Below are 16,180 nucleotides of genomic sequence, written 5' to 3'. Positions count from 1 at the left end.
TCTTATTTATATAATTGAACCCAGCCTGATGCTAACCTTCTTCAGCAGGCATCGATGTCTCTTTTTATAGCTAGCGAATCTGAGAATCAAACCAGCAAGCAATTATCTTCCTTAAAAGAACACATGTATTTATTTTGAATATTTGAGTGTTCCATTTTGAGGAAGAGGAGGAGGATGAATATTGGGAGAAGAAGATCAAGAAAACAAGGAGCAAAGGGATGAAGAAAAGTGACAAAAGGAGAGGAGAGGAGGAAGGGAGAATATTGAAACAAAAAGACATCTCACTATGGAGTTCCAGGTAGCCTGAGGCATTGGAAGGCTGTGGTCTTGTAAATATGCCACAGTGGCTCACAGTTCTTCCAACCCGTGATGAGCTCCATGGCATGTCTCAATGGTCCTTCCTAGCTCAACTGATTTTTATTCAATCCTAGGCTACTTCCAGCACAGCTCAGAATTCAGCAGCTTTTGTTTGCTGTCCCTGGCCAGAGACATGCACCTCCCACTTAGTCAAATAGTTCCCATACAGGCTCCCCCCCACCTTTGATTTCACAATCCTACTGGTAGTGTTCAGAGACATACTTCCTTGAAAATGGAAATTTTCTGTCCTGACTGACCTGTCCCAAACAACCAACTCAGAGTCTGAATATGAATTCTAAATTCTCGGCCAATAGCTCAGACTTGTTACTAACTAGCTCTTACATTTTACGTTAACTCATGTTCTTTATTTGTGCTCTACCATGTGGAGGTGCCTTTCTTAGCATGGCACATTCATCTCTTGCTCCCTCTGCTTCTGGCTGGTGACCCTCTGCCTCCTTCCTTCTCCTTCCCATCATCCTTAGTTTGGTCACCCCATCCTATACTTCCTGTCTGGCTACTGACCAATCAGTGTTTTATTAAACCAATTCCAGTAATAAATCTTTACTGTGTACAAGAGGATTATTCCACAGCACTTTCCTCTTGTGTTAAAACATCTCTGTGCAGCAAGTTGGGGCCCTACAACATTCTCAAAGGTGGGAGACATTCCTTGAACAAGTAGATAATATTGTCCTGGATGGGCATTGCTGCCACAATGATGCCTGGGAAAAAGGGTGGCCTGTCTTAAGGACAAGTGTGAATGTGTGAGTGTGTCTTTCTCCTTGGACACACTAATAGCTAACAATCTTCCTTACAAAGACTAAGTGAATTCTCTTCCTTCCACTTGGAGGTGGTTGTAAGACCCAATTTGCTACCTTTAACTCTAGCAGAGAATAGAAGCTCCATGACTGTTAGGCTCCTGCCAGAGAGGCTGCTCTCTTCTGTTGTAGGCAAGACTGATGGGGGTAGGAGGTGGGTTATCAAAAGAGCAGTGGTCCTGCTGCCCAGCCCCTGCAGAGGAATGAAAGCAAGGCAGCCATTGGGTAGAAGGCAACTTGATGTTACTAAGACTTGGCTAGGTGGCCCAGCTTGTTCAAACATCTCATTTGCAAGAGCTCATAAGACATGTTTAGCTTTTTTGGTGAGCAGGGCCAGCGTGGGGGAAACAGGGTCCTTGGTGAAGAATGCTTAGACCTGTACTGTGTTTGCAAAGTGATCTCCTGTTACAAAGGCTGCTGATAGATTTGATGCAGTCTCCAAAAGGTGCTTTGGTAGGAAATGGGTAATATCCTCATTTTCCATGAGATGAGGTGGGGTGGGAGGAGGGCATTCAATAAACCCCCACAATTCTCCCCAAAGGACAGTCTAGTCACTGCATAAAAAGCCAAACATACGTTAATATCACATTGGACAGCAAAGTCACTTGTCAATAGTTTTTTGTACTTATGGAAGATAGGTTTATTTAAATAGTATCTCTATACGCCACTGTCACAAGGCTCCTCAGAGTATGGTGATTTTGATGTTGCTAACCATGAAAGCTAGCTTGTCATCTGAAGTCACAGACTCTGTTTCCACAACATGGTTGTGTACACTAGTACCAGGCACTAAATCCCAAGTAAGCTGGCTTTCGTTTCTTTTAAGACAGGGTCTCATGTGTCCCAGGCTGGCTTCTAACTTACTATGTAGTCATAGGCAATCTTGATTTGCTCATCCTCCTGCCTCCACCCCACAGGTGCTGGGAACCCAGGTGTATGCATCACCGTGGCTGCTTTACGCTGTGCTGGGATTAAACCCAGAGCTTTGTATAAGCTAGGTGAGCACTCTGCCAAATGAGTTATATCCTCTGCCCCCAGGGTGGCTTTTAAAATGACAGTTTTAATAGAGAATACACAAGGCAGTTAAAGCTTCCCTCACCAGGAAGGAAGAGCTCACTAGATAATGCTTGCTTGGCCTCCAGCTCACTAGCATGTGAAGTGTGAACAAAATCAAGGCTTGTGGTCCAGCAAGAGGGCTCAGCAGGTGAAGATGTCTTCCCCAAGCCTGGCTACCCAAGTTCAGTTCCAGAAACCCATGTGGTAGAAGGAGACAACGGGTGGCTGCAAATTGTCCTCTGCGCTCCACATGTAGGCACACAAGATAGACAATAACTATAAATAAATAATAAATATTTTAAACATCAGCAAAATTAAGGCCCTTCTTAACAAAATACAGTGTGAGAGCCCACAGAGAGGCAACTTCCCTGCAACCATTGGGAAACCCCAAATAGACAAATGAACGCATTTAACAGTATATCTTGCTTTTCTTATTTTCTCTCAACACTCAGTTGTCCAGAAATACCCTGTTCCTGCAAAATCCTTAATTACCCATTTTTTCCCCCTTACCCCATACCATTCAGGCATTTCCCTGCCAGATTAGGGCTCTTGGTCAAAAGAGACCAGGGTGGAGAAAGGGACTCAAAACCACAGGGCAGAGCATTTAACATTACGGTAGTATACATTTAACATTATGGTAGTATACATTTAACATTATGGTAGTATTCATTTAACATTACGGTAGTACACATGAGGTTGTGGGAAGGATGTTCAGTGATTGAAAATGATATTCATCAGTGATGACCATGTTTTCTGACAGGTACCCTGATGCGAATTGAATATTTCTGTTAAGAGAAATCTGGGGACTCGTGGGGGTCAGTATATCTTTTATCTACCACCTCCATACTCAGGCCCAGCCAGGTCCACAGCATTCCTGGAGGAGCCTGTGAAAGTAGCCCACATGGGGTTGGACAGCTCTGTAAACTGGCATCAAAGGCTTGGGAACGTTGTGTTCTGGCCTTGGTCTTGTGCAAAGGAAAGGTTTTCCCACACCTATGCCCAGCAAAACGTAATTACAGGGTCTTTAAATTCTGCTTTCCTAAAAGAAGAGACACTGCTTTCTTCACCTAACTTGGCCCATTGTTTAGCTGCTCATTAACAGTGGGAGCATAAGGGGTACTTCAAGTTTTCATCATCCTGGTTTATTTAAATTCTATTTAGCTTCCCTTTCCCAGTGGGCAGTGTTGGTCCCAGACCTCATTCGTCTTAGAATACTCTTTTTATTTTTATGTATTCTATTTGTTTGTTTTGGTTTGGCTTGGGGTTTAGTAAGATAACATCCCATATATTCCAGGCTGGCCTGGGACTTGTGATGTAACTTAAAATGTTCTTAAACTTCTGATTGCTCTTCCTCTACCTTCTGTGCGCTGGAATTCCACATCCATGCCACCATGGCTGGGCTTATTAGAATATCCTTTGGCGGCATCTTAAGTGTTGAATGATTGGGAAATAAGGCCACATATGACCTTCAGATTTTCACTCTAACTCTAATCCAAGTAATTAGTTGATGTCACTTTTCAAAGTGGCCAAATAAACCTGTCCCAGCAAGTAACTCATTTGTTAGTGGCTAATGAAATCTAAACTCACTGATGTCAGAAAAAAAAGGATAGTTCGTATTTTAAATATCCCCTCTGCAAAACAAATACACCAGCTTCAGATGGTGTCTGTCTTCTTGATTCTAAAATGACTGGTCAGTTTGAAAACATATGGGCCTTACTGCCGGCAGGAACGTAGATTGATATATTCATTTTGGAAACCAGTCTGATGTTTTTGTGGAACAGTGTATATTCATATACTACCAGACTGAACCCCAGGAAAATGTGTGCTTATGTGTATTGCTTCTAATAGACACAGCATGTTTCTAGCAGGGGAAAAAAATGGAATCTGGAAAAATGTGAAAGTCCATCAATAGAAGGGAAAATATATATCTATACATATGTTTTCACACTGCAAAACTGTTAAAAACTGACATGAGTTAAATTTAACCAAAGTCTACTTAAGCAAGAAAAAAACAGGTTCTAGAACCAGGCAGCGTTCCAGAGCAAAGATGGTTTGGAAAGCTCCACCCCACCACGTTACAGGTTATATTTATAGCCTAAGGAAAGGAAGTGACATGCAGACAGGACTTGATTGGCTGCAGTTGCCACTGGACTTCTGTAGACATGGTCTGATCAGTTGGCAGCCTATGATTGGCTAAACCTCGACTCCTGTGATTGGCTGAGACTTAGTTGCTTGGCTGTATGCCTCTACCCTTCGATTAGATTATGAGTTGTTTATACGTTAAGCTAGGACATAGTTGTACCATGTGCAAAGGCTGCATTGGGCCAGATTTTGTCACCCAAGTACAAAGCCAAGTTTAAGCCAAACTGATCCAGTTTAGCAACACAGTGGAATATTACATAGCGGAAATGAGCAAACTCAAGTCACCTAAAACAAACTCAGTAAATCTTAACAAAAGCACTGTGGGGATCTAGTTACGAGTCACTGTCCACATCGTGATAGAATTACTTAATGCATTTTACAAACTGAGAGTGTCCCTCAGTTTGGTAGCGTTCTTGCCTAGAATGCATGAAGCCCTGGGTTCAATTCCTAGGACCAGATAATCCAGATGTTCTGGTGTGTGTCAGTCATCTCAGCACTCAGGATGAAGAGGCAGGAGCATGATAGTGACAAGTATGAGGACATTAATGTAGTAAGTTAGGGATCAGTCTGGCAACATGAGAACCTGTCTTTAATTAAAAACAACATCTTAAACTTAAAACCACACATTTTAGGGGATGATGAATAAAAAAGCAAAGGACAGCAGTTTACTTTGAGAGAGAAAGCAGTAGGGTACTTCAGGGAAGAAGTAATACATGGGATGTTCCCATCACCGTGGTGGTCAGGGACTTCAGTCTTGGGTGCCGGCATCAATTTTTGTGTAGTACAAATATTTTTAAAGCTATAGCATAGATCAGAGTTCTCACTTTCTGCTCCCACTTTCTGCGTATCATGCATGATAGTCCCTTTCCTTTTGCGTGTGTGCATGTGCATACATGTATGTACATGTGTGCATGTTTGAGTCCCCGTGTATGTGTGTGCCTGATGAGGACAGAGGCTGACCTCCAGTGTTGTTCTTCGGGAGCTATCATTTTTTTTTGAGAAAGTCTCTCATTAGTTCAGCATAGCCTAGTAGGGTAGGCTGGTTTGTTACCAATCCCCAAGCATCTGCTGGCCTCCGCTTCTCCAGCACTGGGACTATAATCATGTACCATGCATGGCGTTTTGGTTTTTTTTTTTTTCATGTGGTTTCTGAGGGTGTAACTTACGTCCTCCTGCAATTGCACAGCAAGTACTTCACCAAACACGCAGTCTTGTCGGCCCTCATAGTTTCTGCTCACAGTGTCGGGAGAGCACACAGAAGTGGTTAGAAGCTGTAGTTCCTCAGCGAAGGCCCTGGGCTCATTGCTGGGAAGAGGTCACCAGGAGAGGATGACACCAGCAGCTTGGTGGAGTGGGTTACACAGGACAGCAGCGCTGCCTTCATTCCCACTCTAAAGCCTAGAAAATCTTCTAGTGTGGATGAAAGAAATCCCCCGCCCCCAAGCAGGTTCCATGACCTCTCAGGAAATCTGTATTTATTGTCCCAACAGTGACTAATGTGTCTGCGGTGGGTCATTTGCCAAAGATGTGATTATGAAAAGCTGTTTCCTTGGCAGCCCACTGTTCCTTTTTGAGCAACATGTGGCCTTTGGATCCAGTGAGGCAGGAGTTGGCATGTGTGCAATGATGTCACAGGTACACAGGCAGGCAGATTGTCACGCCTCAATACTTGAGTCTTGAAAAATTCAAGGTGGCCACATGGGAACTCAGGGAATGTGGGAATAAAACAGGACATGGAAGCCAGAGTGCAGGATGCTGCTTGCCTGAAATGTGGTCCAGTATCCGAAGGGAGGGCCAGCTTGGACGGCTTCCCACCTGGCATGCCGAATCGCAACAATCTGTAGTTCCAGTCTCTCAGGGTATCCAGAGCCCCCTTCTGGCTTCTGCAGGCACCAGGCACACAGATAGTGCACATACATACACGCAGACAAAACACTCAAGACACAAAATCAAAACCAATAAGTCTTTAAAGGAAAAGAAAGAACTTCAGTCAGAAAGTTTCAGTTCAGCATGGTCCTGATGGCTCCTGAGAACAATTTTGGATTTCCCTGAAAGATCAGAGTCAAGAGACAGGAGGGGAGGGTTTCTGTTTATTTAATCCTTCTTATTTAAAAATATAGTGTGTGTGTATGTATGTGTGTGTGTGTGTGTGTGTGTGTGTGTGTGGTGTGTTGGGGGTATTTGTATTTTTGATGCCTGCAGATTGTGTCAATTAGGGCCACCAAGCTGCATATCCATCAGTCTTGCTTTTGTATTCCAGGTTCAGGCCTATTACACTGAATTTCTCTACTGCCACCCTTTCTACTCAAGCAAAATCTTCAAGAAAAGATCTGCTTGGAAGGGAGTGACTGCCTGTGGCTTTGCACTGTGATGAAGGCGAATGGTACTGGTAAGTAAGGCTGAAGCCAGCAGCCAAATTCATTGTCATTTGTCTTGAAATCCCAAGACACGACTGAGTGTGCATCAGTATCCCCCCATGAAGATGCATATGTGCATACACGCACACACTCACATACACAAACACACACACACACACATGAACAGTACATATCTACATTAGCCTTCTACTTATTTTTCTGCAGACTCTTAATGAAAGGGAACTGTTGCTTTTCCATACATATGTAAAAGTGTGGTGTTCATGCTTGTGTGTAGGCATGCTCACATGTAAGTGCAGTGCACATGTCTGTGTGTATGTAGAACTCAGAGCTTGATGTTGGAAGTCCCCCTCAATCACTCTCCACCTTCTGTATTGAGGCAAGGTCTCTCAACTGAACACAGAGCTAATGTGACTAGTGTAGCCACTCAGGAACCTCTGTTTCTCCCTTCAGTTGGAATTACAACTGAGTACCATGCCTGCCTGCCTTTAATGTGGGTTCTGAGGGTCTGAAGTCTGGTTCTATATTCTTGCACCAAAAGTGTTTTATGCACTGAGCCATCTGTTCTGTGGAGTCCCTTTTATTTTTCTTTCTTTTTTTTCATAGAAAAAATATGATGTTTACGTATTTTGAGGTGACTGATAAGATGTGACAAGACAATGATAAGTAAAAGATAACTCTAATGGTGATATTCAGCTGTAGAGACAACTGTCAGACAGTAGTAAAGCACAAAATAGTATATAACGTCCTCTAATATTTGTTTCTCTTGACAGTCAACATCACTCAATGGCAATGTCACTTTTTACAATGTAACTTTCCCTGATTATATAACTTTCCAGCAAGCATGGAAATTTCATTACTTGATCCTCTCCAGCTGGTGTTAAATTGTTTATAATTGTTTTTAACTTTCATGCTCTCAGAAAGTTCTTATAACTGTAGTAAATCCCATTATTAATGGCTTCTTCTGGATAATTGCCTCTCAGTGAACCACTGAATAAAGGAGTTTTCATATTTGAAGTTTTAAGATTTTTCTAAATTACTTTCCTATCAAACAGTAGTAGGTTCTATTTCCAGAAAAGACAGAAAAGCAGATCTCTGTCCTCAAAATCCTGGATGCCGTGAGTTCTGGAAGTAGAAAGGATGATGAGAAATGACCTGTGTGTGTCCGTGTGTGGTGTGTGAAGGATGTGTGTGCATGCAGATGTGTGTACATCCAGGGGAGGGGTTCGCTTGCAGATCACACCGCTTTCTAAAACTTGCCTTCTGTAGACAGAAGCACACTGAAAACTTGCCAGATTTGGACATTTGAGAAATAATGCTAAAGAGCCCTGGGGAACTGTGAGGTCTTTCTTTCCAGTCAAGTATTTTTAGACAATTGTGAAATCATGGAATAGCCAGCATTTTTCAGACAAAAAACGTGAAGTTTTTCACTGCTTAAAAAGAATATGGCAATAGTTCATAAAGAGCCTTCAGGGGAAGCAACCTGAAGAGGGACTTCTCAGTATTAGAAATGCGTATGTGTCTGTGACTATCTAGCAGGCATGTACATGTTGTGCCCAGTAGCAGGAAGTTGGTTGTCTTATATGATATACTGGCTACTGATCCCTAAGAGCACTGCTGGGGCTCAGAAAATAGCCACGTTCTTTCTCAGAGATGCTATTCTGAATTTACCTTTGTAAGATGTAGATACAAATAGTGCCCATTGCGTTAGGTGATGCCCATGTGTCTGTGGCAAGTCTATTCTCATTAGAGTCTTGTGTTGATGGAATGTGTAGTGATACTAGAAAATTATTGACTGTGGGTCAAGTAGTATGGTGCACACCTATGATACCAGCACCCAGAGGCAAAAAGGATAAGAAATTTAGGTCTTGTTGCATCACCTGAGACCATATCTTAAGAAAACAGAAACAAAAACAATATCCCCTCCAGAAAATGGGTGCTGTAGAAGTTGGCTCAGCAATTAAGAGTGCTTGTTCCACCATCATGGGGACCAGAGTTCAGATCCCAATATTTGTATAATAGGCAAGGTATTCTGGAAAATGCCTATAGTATCAGCTCTAAGGAAGAGCTGAGACAGGGTTCCAGCCTAGTCAAGAAGATGCAAACCCCAGGTTCAGGGAGAGACCCTGCCTGAAAGGAATAGATGGAGAGTGGTAGAGGACACCCGACACCCTCTGCTGGCATCTGTGGGTACATGCCCACATTTACCTGCACACACATATGTACTTACGTAGACACACATGCAAACAAGCCCTTTAATAGAGAAAATGATTGTGATAGGTGACAGAAGCAGACAAACGTAACGTGTGGTGCTAAGCACGGTGGAACTCTGCCGTATGAAATCATTCTCTCCTTCTCCCCGTTCTTCCTGTGGTTCATCCTTTGGTGTCTGAATGTATTTCATGGCTTTATCGGCATGCCCTGAGTCTTGGTCATAAGTGATGTGCATTTACCCATCTCTCAATGGAAGTGACTTACGTGGCATATCTCTCTCACAGTGCATGTCACTGAGAAACTGGGCAGTGGATCTTCTGATTCCTGTGCGTGTGTACATGTTAAAGGCATAGAAACTGCTATGGTGCCTGCCAATACCCTGGTCCTTCCTCATCCTTGCAGGAGATGCTTAGAGGTACAAATCTGAAAATGCAAATATTTCTGAAGCTAATGAATACTACATTTTTCTACAAATGCACACACATGATAAAAGTTATCTTATAAACCATGCATAATAATACTGAAGATATAAGTTATGATGGTATGTTGTAAAGAACATTGGCACTTTGGGGCCATGATTAAGTAAGATAGGATTCTTCAATGTAAGCAACTGCAAAACCATGGCAGTGGATCTGAAAACTAAGATGGCTGCTGAGTTACTAACAGGAGGGTAGTGTACACACAAGACAAAGGGATGCTTCGTGTCTCAAAGAGGAAAGAGTAAGACAACATGAGATTTTAGGATGCTTTTCAGGTTTTGGCAATTGTATGTTTCTAGAATTTTCTTTTAGTAGCTTCAAATCTGTGCTGACCTGGGTAACTAAGCCATGGAAAACAAGCTTGTAAATAGGAGACTACTTTAGTTTTGTTCTTTAATAATGAAGAATTGAGGTAATTGCTTTACCAGGATGCATTTATCTTATTCTTTTATAAGCTATAGCTCTGTGTGTGTGTGTGCACGTGCGTGTGTATGTGTAGGCTAGAGGTTGATGTCCATTATCTTCTTTAATAACTATCTCATTTTTTGAGACAGCATTTCCCACTGAATGAATCAGTTCAGCCAGGCAAGTTGACCAACGAGCTGTCTGACTAGGGTTCTGTCTATCTTCACCTTCTCAGCATTGGGACAGCAGGTGTACATCATAACACCTGGATTTCATGTGGATACTGGGGATCCAATCTCAGGTCCTTATGATTGCTCAGCGAATGGTTTACTGACTGAGCCATTTCCCTAGCCCTAGCTCTTTCCTACCTTATCCAGTATAATCTACCTTAAAGAGTGATATAAGATTGCGTGTGTGTGTATGTGTGTGTGTGTCTAATTAACTAGGTTTCCAGATCAAAACAAGTTGTCACATATTGGTAATTTTAGTAACCAATGTCCTCCTCAGTATAGTTTATTGGCTTGGAGTTCTTCTCCCCAACTTCCCTGTATCCCTGGATAAGTCTTTTCCATAATTACATCCACTTAAGGATTCCTCCCTTTGGTATTTAATGGGCATTTAATAAATGCTTCATTTTTGGTTTAAAATTTATTATCATTGACAGGTACTTCAATGGAGCGCAAGCGTCCAGCACAAAATGTGAACTGCCATGTTTGTTCTCTCTTTGAGAAGGCCAGTTTAGCTATCCATTCCACCTGTGCATGGGTGTGCGTGCGCGCACACACACACACACACACACACAGAGAGAGAGAGAGAGAGAGAGAGAGAGAGAGAGAGAGAGAGAGAGAGAGAGAGAGAGAGAGATACACTTGCTTTCTGGGGCAGAGGCTCATTTTCCATTTAGATTTATAACTCACATTTCCTTGGCAAAGGAGACCATTTTGATATTTATTAAATATTTAAAATAGAGACCTCCCTCAATGTTGTCCTTCATCATAAATATGTTCTCACCCTTTTGACTCCATTCCTTTCAGTCTGGAGGTAGCATCCATAATTTATACCTTGTTGGGGGAGAAGGCAGCATTTTGAGAAACTTAATGATGTTTTCCATGACAAAAGGCAAAACATGTACAGTCAGAGGCTGGAGAGTATGCTGTGTTTCATATGTCTACACAGCTTTGTATGGCTGTTTTGGAGCACACTAGAGTTTCTAAAGTGAGCCCCCAGCCTTCTGTATGAAGTATTTGATTCTTTATAAGTTTGATAAATAATGCAACTTGTGGTGTTAGTGTGGAGACACTCACAAGGTCGCGATAGCATGGAGGAAACAGAGCGGAGCTTTCTGGTACCTGGTGGAGGAAACACACAAAGTTCATCACTGTGCATCTCCACACAGTAACCCTAATGCTCGAGCGAGCTCACCCCAGTCCACCGTGATGCTGTTGATGTGGAGAAAATGGCCTCTTCCAAGTGGAAATACGCGCTGGAAGCAGAGGCATGAGCAGGTGATGCTGCTTTCTGACCCTTTTTGAGTTAGTGTCTACTCGTTTTCTTAGAGGTCATCGAGTGAAACGGAACATTTAAGCATACCTTCTAAGCTACAGAAAGAGGAAGGTTCTAGCTTTTGATGTGCTGGCAGAGACTCTGCAGATCATTTAACCCTTCTCTGACCTCGGGCCCTTTGGAACTCATATCATTTATCTCTTTCATTTAGTTCATGGCCTGTAGTGTTCATATGTCAGAACTTTTCAAAATAATGTAAAAAGGATCTCTGGGCCCCCTGTGATGGCATGTCAGCATTTGGGAGGATGAGGCAAGGGGATGATTAAGAACTTGAGGTGAGCCAGACAGTGGTGGCGCACGCCTTTAATCCCAGCACTCAGGAGGCAGAGACAGGCGGATCTCTGTGAGTTCGAGACCAAGCCTGGTCTATCAGTTGGATTCCAGGACAGGCTCCAAAACAATACAGAGAAACCCTGTCTCGAAAAAACAAAAACAAAACAAAACAAAAAAAAAAAGAATTTGAGGTGAGCCTGGACTATATAGTGAACCTGGACAATCCTGGGCTAGGCTATGACACTCTGTCTCAATTAAAAACAAAACCAAACTAAAGTGAAATTTTTAAAAGAAATGGGTGTGTGTGTGTGTGTGTGTGTGTGTGTGTGTGTGTGTATGCACAAGGTATTGTTTGAACTGGCAAGAAGCAGATCTGTAGTATGTAATGTGTCATTTCCTTGGGTTCAGTGAGAAGTATATTGTTGATATTTATTTAGGTTTTTCAATAAATAGTGTGTTGAAACCTGGGGTGTGGTGTTTTGTGAATTGGCAGTTGTATTCTGTCCCTTTATCTTCTCAGAAATATCCTTTCTGTCATCCCTGTCCCTTCTCTTCACAATGGAGAAAACAGGCCACCGCCCACTTGGCAGTCCTTAGACTGACAGTCTTCGTGAGCCCGACACATGGCTAACACTCCTTAAACATGGTTGCTAGTACTTTTGCTGTGCCCTTTACCCACTTACTTCCCACTTCTTTTTCCTGGTGGTAATTGGGTTGAGTACCTAAAACAAGTCAGCGTGACTGAATGAAGCCCACTTGTCCTTGCTGGTATCCTAGACTTTAGAAGCTGAGGCTAAATTTGGCCTCCCTGGCAGAGATGTGATCTTCCCCTGTGTGTGTCTGCAGAGGAACCTGCGTTCAATGGAATGCCCTTGGACTGGAGAACCCGGAGAGCTTTTTAAAGAGTGCTCAGTGATGCTGCGCCCCTGAGCTCCCATCTGGAACATGAGTGGGTTGTTCTCTGAGGCATCTCCCACTTCTAAGAAACGTCACCTTCAATCTTTGGTGCTTTACGACTTTGAAGTCGCTGTAGGAAGTATCTATGAAAAGCCACAGTCTCTGCCTCTCCAATCCTGGTACATTTTAGTGGTTTTGTTGGTTTGTGTCCTCCTTTGTGCTCAGGTGGAGCTAATGACCTCCCTGCTCCTCCAGAGATGGTGGTAAAACAACATCAAAGGACAGGAAACGGAAGTCCGTTCAGGCATGGAGGCAAGCCCCTTCCAGATGCTTAACTCCTTCGAGAGAGCAGAGGGACCGTCACTTTGCTTGGCGCAGAGATGAAGCCATCTCTGGAGTGAAATTTGGCAGCTGTGTCATAGTCAAACTGCAGGGCTGATATGACAGTTTGGGGAAAAGGAGTGAGACAGAAATAGCAGATTTCAAAATAATCCAATTAAAACAGCAGGCAGAGAGCAGTTGGACAACAAGAAGGCAAGAAGATCGGCCCCAGAGCCTGACTCTACACTGTTGATGTAGTGCAGACTTGAGTGCCACCCCCATGCCTCTCCTGCCCACATGTGCCAAGCCAGGTTATGGCTAGAAAAACAGCCCATTGAGCCCTGACACATCCTAAGCAGGAGGCTCATCTGATGTCCTATTGAGCTACTGTCTGGGGCTCTCTCTCTTTTCCCGGCAGTCTAATTATCAGGTTGTGTTGATGCACACATAGATATATTTTTTAAAGTGTGTGTGCACATGTACTTGTACATATGTGAGTCTTATATACATATGTGTTTCTGAGTGCGAGCACATGCATGCATGCTACTAAGTGTGGATAGAGGTCATAGGACAAGTCTAGTTATCATTCCTTACCTTCCATCTTTTTGGAGACAGGGTGTCTTGCTTTTTGCCATTGCCTACAGCGGGAAAGATGGTCCTGGTCCTTGAGCTTCTGTGGATTCTGTTTCTCCCTCCCATTTCACCACAGGAGTGCTGGGATTACAGATGTGCACCACATGTGGTTTTCTGTGGGTTCTGGGGATTTGAACTTAGATTCTCACATGGTGAGACAAGTCACCTCTCCAGTCCTAGATAAGCTGTTTTGGAGCCCCTCCTCCACTTTGCCCTGTGCAGGAGAATGCCATAGCTACACGTCTGTAGGTCACAGTGCAATAAGTTGAAGGTAGCATGTGGGGCCGGCTCTGCAGGGGCATAACCCCTTTTCTGGACCCAAGGATCTTGATAATAACAGTGACAGGAAAAGAAAGATCCCAGAACACACCCTGTGACTGGGGTGCTTCTCAGCACTGCTGCACTTGCCCTGTGTGCAGTCCTCGGCTCCCCGGCCCTGCAGGAAAAACACTAAGTGTAAGGCTGCAGGCGGGTACCTGTGGTATGCGAAACATCAGAGCCTGTTGGAGTTTCACTGGTTGAGATAAGTGCCAGCAAAGGAGACACTGTGTTGAGCAGGGGTGGGGTAGGGTGGGGGAGAGAGGGAGAGAGGGAGAGGGAGAGGGAGGGAGAAATGATCAGACCATCAGAGGCAGGACCTACATTTTCTCAAAGGGAGATTACAGCAAAGTTTGCAAATGCTAGATCATCCTGGCTGTGTTAGTTAGCCAGAGAAGAGAACATTAGAGATTTGGGAACAAGAAGGTCCATTTCATCTAGAAACACATCTTTAGGTGATGAGCAAAGTTCACGTAAAAGGATGAATATAGTCCTATAATAAAATGGAAGCAAAATGAATTCAAGAAAAAAAAATGCATGTAGTGGGAAGTAAATAAAATTTGGCATCAGAAATTCTGGTTTCAAACGTCAGATCTAGGGACTAGGGCTGAGCTCAGTGTGGGAATGTTTGTCTTGCATGCATTAGGCCCTTAGGTTTAATTCCTAGCATTGCCAAAATAACCATAATAATAATAGTTTTAGTTCTGTAATTTGTTTGCCCTGTGACCTTAGGGTAGTCAATTAAAATCTGAGGTTTTTTGTTTGTTTGTTTCTCCCATTGACCTTAAAATAGATTTAATTATCATATTTATCTCAGGGATGTGGAGACTATTAAACAGCATAATGTGTTCAGATATGTTCTGTGAATGAAGAGGCCTGTGTTTATGCTAGTTCTAACAAAACCTGCCATAAGCAGGTGGTGGCACACGCCTTTAATCCCAGCACTCGGGAGGCAGAGGCAGGCAGATATCTGTGAGTTCGAGGCCGGGCTGGACCGACAGCCTCCAAAACAGAGAAACCCTGTCTCGTAAAACCAAAAAAAAAAAACCTGCCATAATTGTATGATAATGAATAAGGCTTATGGATGGTATTCACATATAGGAGTACTGTGGAGATGTATCCACACAGAAGAAAAAACAATCCATTGTGTAAAAAATTATAAAATATGTGCAAATAGCTTCCTTCTACTCCCCATTTTTCTGGCCCAGAAACTGTGTTTACAGACTTGATCTGAAGCACTTTGGCAAGCTGGTCATCCACCCTCCACTGAGCTTTAGGCGACATGACTTGACAGTGAATACTGCCTGGGAGTCATGAGCAGACTGAAGAGAAAGAAGAGAGTCTCCTTCATTCAGTAACTCTAACTTAGGGAGACATGGGCAGAGGAAGGTCTAAGAACCGGAGTGTCTCCAGCAAGGTCTAAGCCCTACAGGAAGGCAGAGAGTAAAGCCAGGAGCACCTTCCCCCAGTGTGGGCTGGGTCCTCATGTTCATGTTATGCCTCAGGCAGTCTATTGTCTGTCTGTTTGTCTGTCTGTCTGTCTGTCTATCTGTCTGTGTGTCTGTCGTGCTAGCCTCTGCTTCCTAATCACAGACTCCACCAGGTGTCCACTTGTGTTTCGTTTTGGCTGAGCTCTTCATCTCAATCTCCTGGGAATTTTAAGGAAAGGAAGTCAACTGAGTTGGATGCTGCCGGTGCATATTTGCATGCATGGGTGGAAGGAACAAACTCTATTTATAAATGGGTGCTAATATGGAGATGGAGCCGTGTGCACAGGAGCGTATTCGGGGATGCAGTCATGAATACGTGTGTATGTGTGTGAGCACCCACAGACTTTGTGTTGTGTCCTCATTAACGTGGAAGAGACATGCTGACATTAATTAGGAGGTGTGATAGGAACAGTGACAGTGAAACACTTTCAGCATTGCCTCTGATTGTTAGGGTGATGTAACCCTTTGCAGGAGAGGGAGCTTGCTTCTGCATTCTTGGGAACAGTAGTAGGAGTTAAACATGAACACATTCAAATGTCCGGATGTGGATCCTCCAGTCTGCAGGAAGGCTCTGAGTTTCTGATGTGTCCCTGCTTGCTTGCAATTCAGTGTGCTGGGTAAAAAAATGTTGCAGGGTGTAATTTGTGGCAGAAAATGTGCCCTGTTGTTTGTTTATTATTCCCAGGGATGTTTGTAGGGCTGAGCTATTGCACTCAGAAGAGAACAGCTGTGCTTGGAAATTATAGTAAAAATAGTACAGGAAAATTGAATTAGGGAAAGACACCCGGAGAGTCCATCTCTGATGGATGGTTCTTCTTACCTGGTGTCCATTATTCCCTGTGAAG

At 43.4% G+C, this 16,180-nt stretch overlaps 1 protein-coding gene across 12 annotated transcripts in view; it reads left to right on the top strand.

Moving 5' to 3' along the window:
• Atxn1 (ataxin 1) overlaps positions 1–16,180 on the top strand; it is a 395,773-nt gene that overhangs the window by 161,604 nt on the left and 217,989 nt on the right. For 11 of the 12 annotated variants that reach the window (XM_040755915.1, XM_040755911.1, XM_040755914.1 and 8 more), the window contains one exon: positions 6,628–6,756. The gene's annotated coding sequence lies outside the window, so the exon portion shown is untranslated. Of the gene's footprint in view, positions 1–6,627; positions 6,757–9,240; positions 9,372–16,180 lie in introns of all 12 variants that reach the window. The other variant, XM_040755910.1, reaches the window with a different exon arrangement.

Source organism: Mesocricetus auratus, unplaced genomic scaffold (assembly GCF_017639785.1).
Source record: "Mesocricetus auratus isolate SY011 unplaced genomic scaffold, BCM_Maur_2.0 Super-Scaffold_100013, whole genome shotgun sequence".
NCBI classification, from domain to species: Eukaryota; Metazoa; Chordata; class Mammalia; order Rodentia; family Cricetidae; genus Mesocricetus; species Mesocricetus auratus.
The sequence above is the reverse complement of the archived record's forward strand: the minus strand, read 5'-3'. Positions and strand labels throughout refer to the sequence as shown.